The sequence below is a fragment of the Anomaloglossus baeobatrachus genome, chromosome 3, assembly GCF_048569485.1.
Source record: "Anomaloglossus baeobatrachus isolate aAnoBae1 chromosome 3, aAnoBae1.hap1, whole genome shotgun sequence".
Lineage (NCBI taxonomy): Eukaryota > Metazoa > Chordata > Amphibia > Anura > Aromobatidae > Anomaloglossus > Anomaloglossus baeobatrachus.
Genome location: NC_134355.1, coordinates 273,071,972 through 273,087,193, shown reverse-complemented (window position 1 = coordinate 273,087,193; position 15,222 = coordinate 273,071,972). Strand labels below are relative to the sequence as shown.

At 49.9% G+C, this 15,222-nt stretch overlaps 1 protein-coding gene across 1 annotated transcript in view; it reads right to left on the bottom strand.

Annotated features, from left to right (window-relative positions):
- MTFR2 (mitochondrial fission regulator 2) overlaps positions 1 to 15,222 on the bottom strand; it is a 46,535-nt gene that overhangs the window by 11,621 nt on the left and 19,692 nt on the right. The gene's annotated exons all lie outside the window — the stretch shown is intronic.

The following is a 15,222-nucleotide window of genomic DNA, read 5'->3' as shown; positions in this document are numbered from 1 at the left end:
TCAATGGGCAATCCATTTCAGTCCGAACTGTGGCCATCTTTTTTTTTATCCTTATGGTGTTGCTGTTTTATGATTGAAAATAAAAAACAACTAAAACCCTAGGATGAAGTGGAAAGTCCGATAGCATTAGCACAAAAAATGATAGTGCACTAAGTGTGAGACCAAAGAAGTCACAATAATGAATAATATAGTGATGATTAAATATGGATTACAAAAAATAAAAAATAAACAAAACCTATATGTATATATCCAACGCAGTAGACACAAAAAGCTTTTGGTGGGTGAACCAACAGGATAATGCCCATGAAGAAAATAACTGGCACAGATAAAAGAGGGCTTAATACTGTATATATGCACAGTGTACAGGATAAGTACACATGATAGTGATAAGCAGATCACATTGCTGTGCCAAAAAAATGATTCCAGTGACAGAAAGTAAAACGATGTACATGCCGAGATAGATGAACATGGCTGCCCACCCACCAAACACACCAAGTGTGCGCTTCACAAACGTGTCATGAAACATTAAAGAGAACCTGTCAGCATGATTTAGTAATGTAAAGACATGGCTGTAATGCTGATTAAGCAGTAACTTGCAATTCACAGACCAGAGGCAGGCAGAGGGCTGGGGAATCACAGACAGGGAGGAATAGATCCAGTGTACAGTCCAGCCACTGTGCACCAAAATCTAATTAGCAGAAAACTTCAAATGGTGGTTAAAGAAGAAGAACAAGTAGATTTCTTCACTAAAGGTATCAATTTGATTGAGATTACAGAGTCGCCACAGCCATGACTTTACTTTACATTACGCTTTTGTGCTGACAGGTTCTCTTCAAGCAGATTTTGTTATCTGTGCCAGCGATTTTCTTCATGGCTGTTGGTTTACCCACTAACAAATTTTTGAGTAGACCTAGTGTGTTGGATGTTTACATATTTATGCTTTTTAAAGCACCACGCCTGCATTTTTTTTTCCAGCGATGGAGTGGTGCTTTAAATGCAAGCCCCATCACATACTCACTTACTGGTGGCTTCACCTATTACCGACGCCGCTCCAGTCCTGAAGCGCCACATAGTAACGTCTGGATAGAAATCAGAAGTTACGTCACAAGCGCTCATACATCTCTATGAGAGCCAGAATAAGGCTCTCATAGACTTTTCTTAAGCTGTGACCTTTGGGGTTCCATGAAACACTGAAACTGCCTGCAGGTCACAAATCACAGAGACTGACCAGAGAGGCGGCAATAGAAGGTGAAGCTGCCAAAAAGGTGATCAGACAGGGGTCAGGGGACTTACAGCAATGCTCCAGTGGTGCAATAAAAAAAACAAAAAAAAAAAAACAAAAACAAAACTCTAGAGTGGTGCTTTAATAAAAATAATAAAATATAGCTTTTATGACTGAACAGTGTAAAAGTGGGTTGAAAGTGTATATCTGCAGAGTTGAACAAAATCAAATGCCAAATTGATGAAGGAAAAGAAAGAGATAGAGAGAGAGACAAAAAAAAAGGCTGAATCCGGATCGTGCACCCAGAATCCCGCGTCCGGGTCGGACCCATATCTACCGCTGAAACCGTGCGGATACGGATTTTTCCAGTCTGGGTCCGCTCAAGACTATTTGTGACCTGTCGGCAGCTCCAGTGTTTCATGGAGCGAGCCTGAAGTCAATAATCAATACAAGTCTATGAGAGAATCGTTCTGGCTCTCTTAGACTTGCATTGAGAGCTTGTGATATAACCTCTGACTTTCAACCAATTGGAACTTATGGGAAAAGATGGCGCTGCGGAACAGGAGCAGCATCAAAAAACTATGAAAACGCCAGAGGGTAAGCATAAGAACGGGGGCAGGAGACTTGCATTTAAAGTGCCACTGCAGTGCTGGAAAAAAAAATAAATGCTGTTGTGGTGGATACAATTTTTATTATTGTATAATTATTGATTACATAATCATTTATTTTTAAAAACTAAATAAAATGTACAATTAAGACATTTATTTTTGCATTAAATTTTATTTGGGGCTTTAATTTTAATTTTTTTGATGTGTAAGTGTCTGAGCATGACAAATATGCAAATGTACAAATATGGCAGCTCCAGCCCTAGAAGACCGCATCTCCTATACTGTGGCTGCCATAGCTGTGACCTGGGCATGCCACGTGGACTGTCCAGGTAGGTCACAGCTGTGGAGGGAGCTGGGACACATTTTATTGTAACCCAGCTCTTGGCTACAATTTTCCGGTCACATCCCATGCAGTGCTCTGTGGTCAGCACTGGCGTCAGGGGCATCAGAGAAAGGTGCACAAGGGCAGCAGTGAGTACAGGTCCGGCATCCTGACATTCTACTACTAATACCAGGCTATTAAACAGTTCTCATACGCTGGAAGAAGTTACCTATCCAATTCTGCTCTGAGCAATGAGAGCAGGGCTGCGGTGGTGATTTCTTATATCAGTGAGAACGGCTTGGTAGCCTGGCATCAGTAGTACAATGTCAGGATGCCGGACCTGTGCTCACCGCCTCTGTCACAGCTAGTGTTTAACCAGGGTAATCATCATAGTGATGGGACAGTTGTGATTTCTTCACTCTTCATGCATACTTTGAGTCCATGTTATAGGATATGCCTTTGCTCCATTAGCACTTGATTGGATTTTATTGGTGCTATGCCATCTTTCGGCTGCTTCACAGTTATTTTAGTATTTTTTGGCCCTCAATGTTAATTATAAGTATTTTACATTCGTCTAATAAAAACTATTGTTTCGGAGTGCACCATTTTTTCCTTTTGTAGTGTTCAGAATACAGCAGAGAAATCTTCCTGCTGCTCAGTCAGTAAAGTCTCCTTCAGTCATCCGTGATGCAGGGATGTATGACTGAGGCTTTACTGCTGTGTATGCAAAGCCGGACCAGGTCTCGGCACCAACGTTGGGGCGTCAACATCATCCAGTTGTTAATACAATTCACTGGACGAAATCATTCCCGGAGCGCTGGTGCCCGTACCTGGCGAGTGCTCATTACTACGCTCACATCACAGCAAATGTCTACTGAGGAGTGTACCTAATCCTATCATGAGAGTGTAGAGTTTCAAGGGGCGGTAGTCATGGTTTTGGGACTGACTCCGGATGCCACAGAACGGTACATGAAAGAGCTGGTCCTGGCTGGGTGTGTGGACTTGTGTAGTGTGGGCCATTCACTCATGAAGGCTGCATGTTGTCACTGACATTGGTTGGCCAGGACCGAATTACGACTTGTTTCCACAAGGAGACCACCAGTTCATCTTAACCAACAGTACTTTACTCAATAGTGCATCTTCATCAACAACTTTATACATGAGATAGCGGGCACATGTCTTCCAGCCCGATTCAATTGTACAAGGTATTTTCAGACACATTCTGGGATTCTACTGGATTGATTCCGATCTTACTGGTCTGGTCAGTCCCAGCACAACACACCCTAACACTACAATCAAATTTGTAATGGTCGCCTTCCCTTCCAGCAGGTTTCACGTCCAGTGTCCTGATATAAATGAGGGGTAGGGGGTTTTGTCACTATAGCCAGAGTAGAGCCTTGTGCTTCCAGATGCCTCTGTATCCATGCCTCTTCTCATCATAGAGGAGGGAGGTAAGGGGCTGCCAGTAGTGCGAGAGAAGTGCCTTGCACCCTCAGACGCCGGGAAAGTCAATTCTGCTCACATCACAGTTTGCTCATACCCATTACCTTTCAGGCTTGGGGCCTAATCTCTAAAGTTCTGTTATCAATACCCTTCTATCTGGGGCCACTCCATATGGAGGCCACTCTCTGGCATGTAGTGTCTCAGTCAGTTCTTGAGGATCCCGCTATCTTGTCTCCAGTTTCCTTTCTCTACACAAGTCATCCACTGCATGCAACCTTCATGACCGGCAGGCTATCTGTCCCCATCTATTGCTCACAAGATCTTCACTAACTCTCTAGAAGGAGCAGTCTCTTTCCCTATGAGCTAACCCCTAAACGTGTGGGCTAGTCCCAACACTTAACTGTCTCTGACCCTGCTCACTGTCTGTTGCAGGGCAGTACTCAACCCCATAACAGGACAGTGCAGAACATCACGAATATGAATAACATATTTACCCCATTAGATGTAGTCCTACTGTGTATTACGCATGAACACATTACAATACATCACATTACCATCACAATATTTACAAAAGACACAATTCACATTACACTACGTGACAATACAAGATTGGTGTCTTCAAGGGAACTTTTGTGACAGCACGAAGTCCATTTCCTTAGGCTGGTTTCACACTAATCCATTACAAACAGATCCATTACAAACGCGTTGTCATTTCGATGCATTTGCAATGGAATCGCTGTAACATGCGGTTGCGTGCGGCATACACTGGATCCGTTGCTTTGCGATATGTTACCTTTTTTCAAAAACGCTACTTGCAGCGTTTTTGTCCTTGGGCAAAATACTGCATCTTAATGGATCTGTTAGATTGCGGCGGTACCTGAAATGTCTTTCAATGGGTGCCGGTTCCTTCTGCAGTCTGCACCGGAAGTCGCCGTATCCTGATAGACATAGGATCCTGTTGTCTGTACTGAGCATGCCCAGAAAGCAGCCTGGCATAGTCAGTACAGAAATCTCTCTCTCTCTCTCTCTCAGACAGAAGACCAGGATCATGGAGGGGTGAGAGGGAGTAATAAAGATGGAGTCCCTTAGTGTGTCTGTGTATTTATTTCTAATAAAGTATTTTTTCTCTGTGTGGTGTCTTTTTTTTTTTAAACCTTTATTGGAGATTCTTAATGGCCGGGTCAAACTTGGCCTGACATTAAGAATCTCGGGGCTTATACCAGCTGGTAAAACAAAGCTAGTATTAACCCCTTATTACACAGCGTGCCACCCGGCACCATGGCCGCTGGAGGAGTCGGATACAGCACCAGATAATGGCGCTCCTATGAAAGCGCCATTTTCTGGGGCGGCTGCAGACTGCAATTCACAGTGCGGGGCCCAGAAAGCTTGGGCCACCCTGCGCTGAGAATTCCAATCCCCAACTGCCTAGTTGTACCTGGCTGGACACAAAAACTGGGCAAAGCCCATGTCGTTTTGTTTTTTAAATTATCTCATGAAATAATTTATTTAAAAAAAAAAAAAAAAAAAAAGGGCCTCCCTCTATTTTTGGTTCCCAGCCAGGTACAAATAACTGACTGCTGTACAGTCTAGCATACAAAAATATGGCGAAGCCCATGTCATTTTTTTTTGGGCAAAAAAACTTTAAAAATAAATAAATAAAATGGCTTCCCTGGATTTTCCATTGCCAGTGAAGGCAACACCAAGCAGTGGGAGTTACCAGCTAGTGGCTACTTGCGTTACCTTTAGCGATAAAAAAATGCAATGGGAGCCCACGCATTTTTTTTTTTTACTCCTAACTAGGTTTAGGGTTATGTGTTTGGAGTTTTTTTTTATTTTTTAATGAATTTAAAAAAAAATAAAAAATAATAAAAAAAAAAAAATCGACATGGGCTTCGCCCATTGAGTACCCGGGCATTTTACTGCTCACTCATACCTACTCCTGACCCCACACCCAGCAGAACAAGTAATCAGATCAGCTGACTCCAGTATCGGCCGCTTACATGTTCTGTGTCCCCCTGCGTCCATCACAGAGTGTGTGGGCTGTGAGTTCAGCTGGCACTGGAGTTGGCTGATGTGAACTCAGTTGAACTCCAGCCTGCACATGCTGCGATGGATGCAGGGGGACACAAAACAAGTAATCGGCCGACACTGGAGTCAGCTGATCTGAACTCAGCTGAACTCCTGACCACACAGCCCGCACATGGTCACACGTGATCGGCAGCAGGCAGTGAGTGCTATTAACCTGCATCCATCGTAGTGTGTGCGGGCTGAGAGATCAGGAGTTCAACTGACTCCCGATCAGCTGACTCTAGTGCCTGCCAATAAATTCTGTGTCCCGCTGCATCCAGGATCCGGTAAAATAACAATTGTGGTTGCATGTGTTGCACTTCGAAAACACATCATTTTGTGCCGCAGTTGAAAAGAAGGGAATTTTGTTTACTTACCGTAAATTCCTTTTCTTCTAGCTCCTATTGGGAGACCCAGACAATTGGGTGTATAGCTTCTGCCTCCGGAGGCCACACAAAGTATTACACTTTAAAAGTGTAACCCCTCCCCTCTGCCTATACACCCTCCCGTGCATCACGGGCTCCTCAGTTTTGGTGCAAAAGCAGGAAGGAGGAAACTTATAAATTGGTCTAAGGTAAATTCAATCCGAAGGATGTTCGGAGAACTGAAAACCATGAACCAAAAGAACAATTCAACATGAACAACATGTGTACACAAAAGAACAACCAGCCCGAAGGGCACAGGGGCGGGTGCTGGGTCTCTCAATAGGAGCTAGAAGAAAAGGAATTTACGGTAAGTAAACAAAATTCCCTTCTTTGTCGCTCCATTGGGAGACCCAGACAATTGGGACGTCCAAAAGCAGTCCCTGGGTGGGTAAAAGAATACCTCGATAAAAAGAGCCGAAACGGCCCCCTCTTACAGGTGGGCAACCGCCGCCTGAAGGACTCGCCTACCTAGACTGGCGTCTGCCGAAGCATAGGTATGCACCTGATAGTGTTTCGTGAAAGTGTGCAGACTAGACCAGGTAGCTGCCTGACACACCTGCTGAGCCGTAGCCCGGTGCCGCAATGCCCAGGACGCACCCACGGCTCTGGTAGAATGGGCTTTCAGCCCTGAAGGAATCGGAAGCCCAGGAGAACGGTAGGCTTCAAGAATCGGTTCCTTGATCCACCGAGCCAAGGTTGACTTGGACGCCTGCGAACCCTTACGCTGGCCAGCGACAAGGACAAAGAGCGCATCTGAACGGCGCAGGGGCGCCGTGCGAGACACGTAGAACCGGAGTGCCCTCACTAGATCTAATGAGTGCAAATCCTTTTCACATTGGTGAATTGGATTAGGGCAAAATGAAGGTAAGGAGATATCCTGATTGAGATGAAAAGGGGATACCACCTTAGGGAGAAATTCCGGGACAGGGCGCAGAACCACCTTATCCTGGTGAAACACCAGGAAGGGGGCTTTGCATGACAGCGCTGCAAGCTCCGACACTCTTCGGAGTGATGTAACTGCCACTAGAAATGCCACCTTCTGCGAAAGACGTGATAAAGAAACATCCCGCAGCGGCTCGAAAGGTGGTTTCTGAAGAGCCGTTAGCACCCTGTTAAGGTCCCAGGGTTCCAGCGGACGCTTGTAAGGTGGGACTATGTGGCAAACTCCCTGCAGGAACGTGCGGACCTGCGGAAGCCTGGCCAGGCGCTTTTGAAAAAATACGGAGAGCGCCGATACTTGTCCCTTGAGAGAGCCGAGTGACAAACCCTTGTCCATTCCGGATTGAAGGAATGAAAGAAAAGTGGGTAAGGCAAACGGCCAGGGAGTAAACCCATTATCAGAGCACCAGGATAAGAAGATCCGCCAAGATCTGTAATAGATCTTGGCGGACGTTGGTTTCCTGGCCTGTCTCATAGTGGCAATGACATCCTGAGATAATCCTGAAGACGCTAGGAGCCAGGACTCAATGGCCACACAGTCAGGTTGAGGGCCACAGAATTCAGATGGAAAAACGGCCCTTGTGACAGCAAGTCTGGGCGGTCTGGAAGCGCCCACGGTTGACCCACCGTGAGATGCCACAGATCCGGGTACCACGATCGCCTCGGCCAATCTGGAGCGACGAGAATGGCGCGACGACAGTTGGACCTGATCTTGCGTAACACTCTGGGCAGCATCGCCAGAGGAGGAAATACATAAGGCAGTCGAAACTGCGACCAATCCTGAACTAATGCGTCCGCCGCCAGAGCTCAGTGATCTTGGGAACGGGCCATGAATGCCGGGACTTTGTTGTTGTGTCGTGACGCCATGAGATCAACGTCCGGCGTTCCCCAGCGGCGACAGATCTCTCGAAACACGTCTGGGTGAAGAGACCATTCCCCCGCGTCCATTCCCTGACGACTGAGAAAATCTGCTTCCCAGTTTTCTACGCCCGGGATGTAAACTGCGGAGATCGTGGAGGCTGTGGCTTCCACCCACTGCAGAATCCGCCTGACTTCCTGGAAGGCCTGACGACTGCGCGTGCCGCCCTGGTGGTTGATGTATGCGACGGCAGTGGCGTTGTCCGACTGTATACGGATCTGTCTGCCCTCCAGCCACCGATGGAAAGCCAATAGGGCTAGATACACTGCCCTTATCTCCAGAACATTGATCTGAAGGGAAGACTCTACCAGAGTCCAGGTTCCCTGAGCCCTGTGGTGGAGGAAAACCGCTCCCCACCCTGACAGGCTCGCGTCCGTGGTGACCACAGCCCAGGTTGGGGGTAGGAAGGATTTTCCTTGCGATAGAGAATTGGGAAGGAGCCACCACTGAAGAGACGTCTTGGTTGCAAGGGACAGAGAGACGTTCCTGTCGAGGGAAGTCGACCTCCTGCCCCATTTGCGGAGAATGTCCCATTGGAGTGGCCGCAGATGGAATTGCGCGAACGGCACTGCCTCCATCGCTGCCACCATCTTCCCCAGGAAGTGCATGAGGCGCCTCAAGGGGTGTGACTGACCCCGAAGAAGAGAATGCACCCCTGCCTGCAGAGAAAGCTGTTTGTCCAGCGGAAGCTTGACTACCGCTGACTGTGTATGAAACTCCATCCCGAGGTAAGTCAGTGATTGGGTCGGTGTCAACTTGGATTTTGGGAAGTTGATTATCCACCTGAACTGCTGGAGAGTCGCCAGAGCGACGGTAAGGCTGTGTTGACACGCCACCCGAGAAGGTGCCCTGACTAGGAGATCGTCTAAGTAGGGAATCACTGAGTGGCCCTGAGAGTGTAGGACCGCCACAACGGATGCCATGACTTTGGTGAACACCCGTGGGGCTGTCGCCAGGCCGAAAGGCAATGCCACGAACTGAAGGTGTTCGTCCCCGATGGCGAAACGCAAGAAGCGTTGATGTTCGTGTGCGATCGGCACATGGACATAAGCATCTTTGATGTCGATCGATGCTAGGAAGTCTCCGTGTGACATCGAGGCGATGACCGAGCGGAGAGATTCCATCCGAAACCGTCTGGTGCTCACATGTCTGTTGAGTAGTTTGAGGTCCAGAACGGGACGGAATGATCCGTCCTTCTTTGGCACCACGAACAAGTTGGAGTAAAAGCCGCGACCATGTTCCTGAGGGGGAACAGGGATCACAACTCCTTCTGTCTTCAGAGCGTCCACTGCCTGAAAAAGTGCGTCGGCCCGAGCGGGGGGCGGAGAGGTTCTGAAGAAACGAGTCTGAGGACGAGAGCTGAACTCTATCCTGTAACCGTGAGACAGAATGTCTCTCACCCATTGGTCTTGAACATGTGGCCACCAGGCGTCGCAAAAGCGGGAGAGCCTGCCACCGACCGAGGATGCGGTTCGGGGATGCCGAGAGTCATGAGGAGGCCGCCTTGGAGGCAGTGCCTCCGGCGGCCTTTTGGGGGCGTGACTTAGACCGCCACGCATAGGAGTTCCTCTAGCCTTTCTCCGGCCTGCTGGACGAAGAGGATTGGGACTTGGCGGAGGGACGAAAGGACCGAAACCTCGATTGAATTTTCCGTTGCTGAGGTCTCTTAGGTTTGGACTGGGGTAAGGAGGAGTCCTTTCCCTTGGATTCCTTAATAATCTCATCCAATCGTTCGCCAAACAATCGGTCGCCAGAAAACGGCAAACCGGTAAAGAACCTCTTGGAGGCCGAGTCTGCCTTCCATTCGCGCAGCCACATGGCCCTGCGGACTGCCGCAGAATTAGCGGATGCCACCGCTGTACGGCTAGCAGAGTCTAGGACTGCGTTCATGGCGTAGGAAGAAAAAGCTGACGCTTGAGAAGTCAGAGACGCAACCTGCGGAGCAGAATTACGTGTGACTGCATTAATCTCAGCCAGACAAGCTGAGATAGCTTGGAGTGACCACACGGCTGCAAAGGCCGGGGCAAAAGACGCGCCCGTGGCTTCATAGATGGATTTCACCAGGAGCTCTGCCTGTCAGTGGCATCTTTTAGCGATGAACCATCTGCAACCGAGACCACAGATCTAGCCGCCAATCTAGAGACTGGAGGATCCACCTTGGGACATTGAGCCCAACCCTTAACTACGTCAGAGGGGAAGGGGTAACGTGTGTCAGTAAGGCGCTTAGTAAAGCGCTTGTCCGGAACCACTCTGGGCTTCTGGACAGCATCTCTGAAGTTAGAGTGATCGAAAAACGCACTCCGTGTACGTTTGGGGAACCGAAACTGGTGTTTCTCCTGCTGAGAAGCCGACTCCTCTACAGGTGGAGGCGGGGGAGACAGATCTAACACCTGGTTGATGGACGAGATAAGATCATTTACTAAGGCGTCCCCTTCAGGTGTATCAAGATTGAGGGCAATGTCAGGTTCAGAGCCCTGAGCTGCGACGTCCGCCTCGTCCTCCAGAGAGTCCTCAAGCTGGGAACCCGAGCAGCGTGAAGAAGTCGGGGAAGATTCCCAGCGAGCCCGCTTAGCCGGTCTGGGACTGTGGTCCGGGCAGGAGTCCTCCGCGTGGGACCTAGGGCCCAACCTGGGAGCGCGCTGCGGCGCGGACCGAGAGGGGCCTGGAGGAGACGATCCAACACGGACCGGGGCCTTTGTAAGGACCGGTCTGGACTGCAAAGCTTCTAGCAGCTTGGCAGACCATTTGTCCATAGACTGAGCCATGGATTGTGAAAGTGACTCAGAGAGTTTCTCAGCAAAAGCAGCAAACTCTGTCCCTGCCGCCTGGACAGGGGGAGCAGGGGGGTCTACCTGAGCCGAGGGGCCCACTAGTGACCGAGGCTCCGGCTGAGCAAGCGAAACAGGGGCCGAGCATTGCTCACAGTGAGGGTAGGTGGAACCCGCAGGTAACATAGCCCCACAAGAGGTACAGGTCGCAAAAAAACCCTGTGCCTTAGCACCTTTGCTCCTTGTGGACGACATGCTGTTGTCTCCTAGGAGCGTGATCACTGAGGGTATATGGGAAAGGGTATACAGCCCGACCGAACAGAAAGAAGGGAATTTTGTTACTTACCGTAAATTCCTTTTCTTCTAGCTCTTATTGGGAGACCCAGACGATTGGGGTATAGCTACTGCCTCCGGAGGCCACACAAAGCACTACACTAAAAAGTGCAAGGCCCCTCCCCTTCTGGCTATACCCCCCCGTGGTATCACGGGTTCTCCAGTTTTAGTGCCAAAGCAAGAAGGAGGAAAGCCAATAACTGGTTTAAACAAATTAACTCCGAGTAACATCGGAGAACTGAAAAACCGTTCAACATGAACAACATGTGTACCCGCAAACAACAAAAAACATCCCGAAGGACAACAGGGCGGGTGCTGGGTCTCCCAATAAGAGCTAGAAGAAAAGGAATTTACGGTAAGTAACAAAATTCCCTTCTTCTTCAGCGCTCTATTGGGAGACCCAGACGATTGGGACGTCCAAAAGCTGTCCCTGGGTGGGTAAAGAAATACCTCATGTTAGGGCTGCAAAACAGCCCTCCCCTACGGGGGTGTCACTGCCGCCTGCAGGACTCTTCTACCTAAGCTGGCATCCGCCGAAGCATAGGTATGCACCTGATAATGCTTGGTGAAAGTGTGCAGACTGGACCAGGTAGCTGCCTGGTACACGTGTTGAGCCGAAGCCTGGTGTCGTAATGCCCAGGACGCACCCACGGCTCTGGTTGAGTGGGCTTTTAGCCCTGAAGGAACCGGAAGCCCCGCAGAACGGTAGGCCTCTAGAATTGGTTCTTTGATCCATCGAGCCAGGGTGGCTTTAGAAGCCTGCAACCCCTTGCGCGGACCAGCGACAAGGACAAAAAGTGCATCGGAACGGCGCATGGGCGCCGTGCGGGAAAAGTAGAGTCTGAGTGCTCTCACCAGATCTAACAAACGTAAGTCCTTTTCATACCGGTGAACCGGATGAGGACAAAAGGAAGGCAAGGATATATCCTGATTAAGATGAAATGAGGATACGACCTTAGGGAGAAACTCCGGAATGGGGCGCAGCACTACCTTGTCCTGGTGGAACACCAGGAAGGGAGCCTTGGATGACAGAGCTGCCAGCTCAGACACTCGCCGAAGCGATGGGATCGCAACGAGAAACGCCACCTTCTGTGACAGGCGAGAAAGGAAACTTCCTTCAGAGGCTCGAAAGGCGGCTTCTGGAGAGCAACTAATACCCTGTTGAGATCCCATGGATCTAACGGCCGCTTGTACGGGGGTACGATATGACAGACCCCCTGTAGGAACGTGCGCACCTTAGAAAGACGTGCTAGACGCTTCTGAAAAAACACGGATAGTGCCGAGACTTCCCCCTCAAGGAAGCCGAGCGACAAGCCCTTTTCTAACCCCGATTGCAGGAAGGAAAGAAAAGTAGGCAATGCAAATGGCCAGGGAGACACTCCCTGAGCCGAGCACCAAGTTAAGAAAATCTTCCACGTTCTGTGGTAGATCTTAGCAGAGGTGGACTTCCTAGCCTGTTTCATGGTGGCAACGACCCCTTGGGATAATCCTGAAGACGCTAGGATCCAGGACTCAATGGCCACACAGTCAGGTTCAGGGCCGCAGAATTCCGATGGAAAAACGGCCCTTGGGACAGTAAGTCTGGCCAGCCTGGTAGTGACCACGGTCGGCCGACCGTGAGATGCCACAGATCCGGGTACCACGATCTCCTCGGCCAGTCTGGGGCGACGAGTATGACGCGGCTGCAATCGGATCTGATTTTTTGCGCAGTACTCTGGGCAAGAGTTCCAGAGGTGGAAACACATATGTGAGCCGGAACTGCGACCAATCTTGCACTAAGGCGTCTGCCGCCAGAGCTCTGTGATCGCGCGATCGTGCCATAAATGCCGGGACCTTGTTGTTGTGCCGAGACGCCATTAGGTCGACGTCCGGCACCCCCCAGCGGCGACAGATTTCCTGAAACACGTCCGGGTGAAGGGACCATTCCCCTGCGTCCATACCCTGGCGACTGAGGAAGTCTGCTTCCCAGTTTTCTACGCCCGGGATGTGAACTGCGGATATGGTGGATGCTGTGTCCTCCACCCACATGAGGATTCGCCGGACTTCCTGGAAGGCTTGCCGACTGCGCGTCCCTCCTTGGTGGTTGATGTATGCCACCGCTGTGGAGTTGTCCGACTGGATTCGGATCTGCTCTCTTTCTAGCCACTGCTGGAAAGCTAGTAGGGTAAGATACCCTGCCCCGATTTCCAGAACATTGATCTGAAGGGTGGACTCCTGCTGAGTCCACGTCCCCTGAGCCCTGTGGCGGAGACAAACTGCTCCCCACCCTGAAAGACTCGTATCTGTCGTGACCACTGCCCAGGATGGGGGTAGGAAGGATCTTCACTGTGACAATGAGGTGGGAATAAGCCACCATTGCAGAGAGTCCTTGGCCGTCTGGGAAGAAGGGAATTTTGTTTACTTACCGTAAATTCCTTTTCTTCTAGCTCCAATTGGGAGACCCAGACAATTGGGTGTATAGCTATTGCCTCTGGAGGCCACACAAAGTATTACACTTAAAAGTGTAAGGCCCCTCCCCTTCTGGCTATACACCCCCAGTGGGATCACTGGCTCACCAGTTTTAGTGCCAAAGCAAGAAGGAGGAAAGCCAATAACTGGTTTAAAGACCAATTCAATCCGAGGAAACATCGGAGAACTGAACCATACCACATGAACAACATGTGTCCCGAAAAAACAGAAAAACCCCGAGAAAACAGGGCGGGTGCTGGGTCTCCCAATTGGAGCTAGAAGAAAAGGAATTTACGGTAAGTAAACAAAATTCCCTTCTTCTTTGTCGCTCCATTGGGAGACCCAGACAATTGGGATGTCCAAAAGCAATCCCTGGGTGGGTAAAAGAATACCTCATGATAGGGCCGTCAAACGGCCCTCTCCTACAGGTGGCCAACCGCCGCCTGAATGACTTATCTACCTAGGCTGGCGTCTGCCGAAGCGTAGGTATGCATCTGATAATGCTTGGTAAAAGTAAGTAGACTCGACCAGGTGGGTGCCTGACACACCTGCTGAGCCGTAGCCTGGTGCCGTAATGCCCAGGATGCACCCACGGCTCTGGTAGAATGGGCCTTCGGCCTTGAGAGAACCAGAAGCCCAGTAGAACTGTAGGTTTCAAGAATTGGTTCCTCGAGCCCCCGAGCAAGGGTGGATCTGGAAGCTTGCGACTGTTTACGCCGACCAGCGACAAGGACAAAGAGTGCATCCGGGTGGCGCAGGAGCGCCATGCGGGAAGTAGAACCTGAGTGCTCTCACCAGAACCAACAGATGCAAATCTTTCTGAAATTGATGGACTGGACGAGGACACAAAGAAGGTGAGGTGATATCCTGATTGATATGAAAATGGGATACCACCTTAGGGAGAAATTCCGGAACCGGACGCAGAACTACCCTGTCCTGGTGAAGGACCAGGAAGGGAGTTTGTATGAGAGCGTTGCTAGCTCGGAAACTCTCCTAAGAGACGAGACCGTTACTAGAAGGCCACTTCCCGTGAAAAACGGGAAGGGAGACATCCTTCAAAGGCTCGAAAGGCGGCATCTGGAGAGCAATTAGAACCTTGTTCAGATCTCAGGGCTCTAACGGCCGCTTGTACGGAGTGCTGAGAAGACAAACTCCCCGTAGGAACGTGCGTACCTGAGGAAGTCGTCGTTTCTGAAAAAAATACAGATAGCGCTGAGACTTGTCCCTAAAGGGAACTGAGCGACAACCCATTTTCCTACCTAGATTGCAGGAAGGAAGGAAACATAGACGATGCAACCGGCCAGGGAGAAACACCCTGCGCCGAGCACCGAGATAAGAACATCTTCCACGTCCTGTGGTCAATCTTGGCGGACGTTGGTATGCTAGCCTGTCTCATGGTGGCAACCACGTCCTGAGGTAATCCTGACGACACTAGGTTCCAGGACTCAATGCCACACCATCCGGTTGAGGGCCGTAGAATTCAAATGGAAGAATGGCCCTTGAGACAGCCAGTCTGATTGGTCTGGTAGTGCCCCCGGTTAGCCTACCGTGAGGCACCACAGAACCGAGTACCACAACATCCTCGGCCAATTTGTAGCGACGAGGATGGCGCGGCCGCAGTCGGTCTTGATCTAGCGCAGTACTCTGGGCAACAATGCCAGAGGTGGCACCTAAGGTAGCTGGAACTGCGACCAATGCTGAACTAAGGCGTTTGCCGCCAGAGCTCGA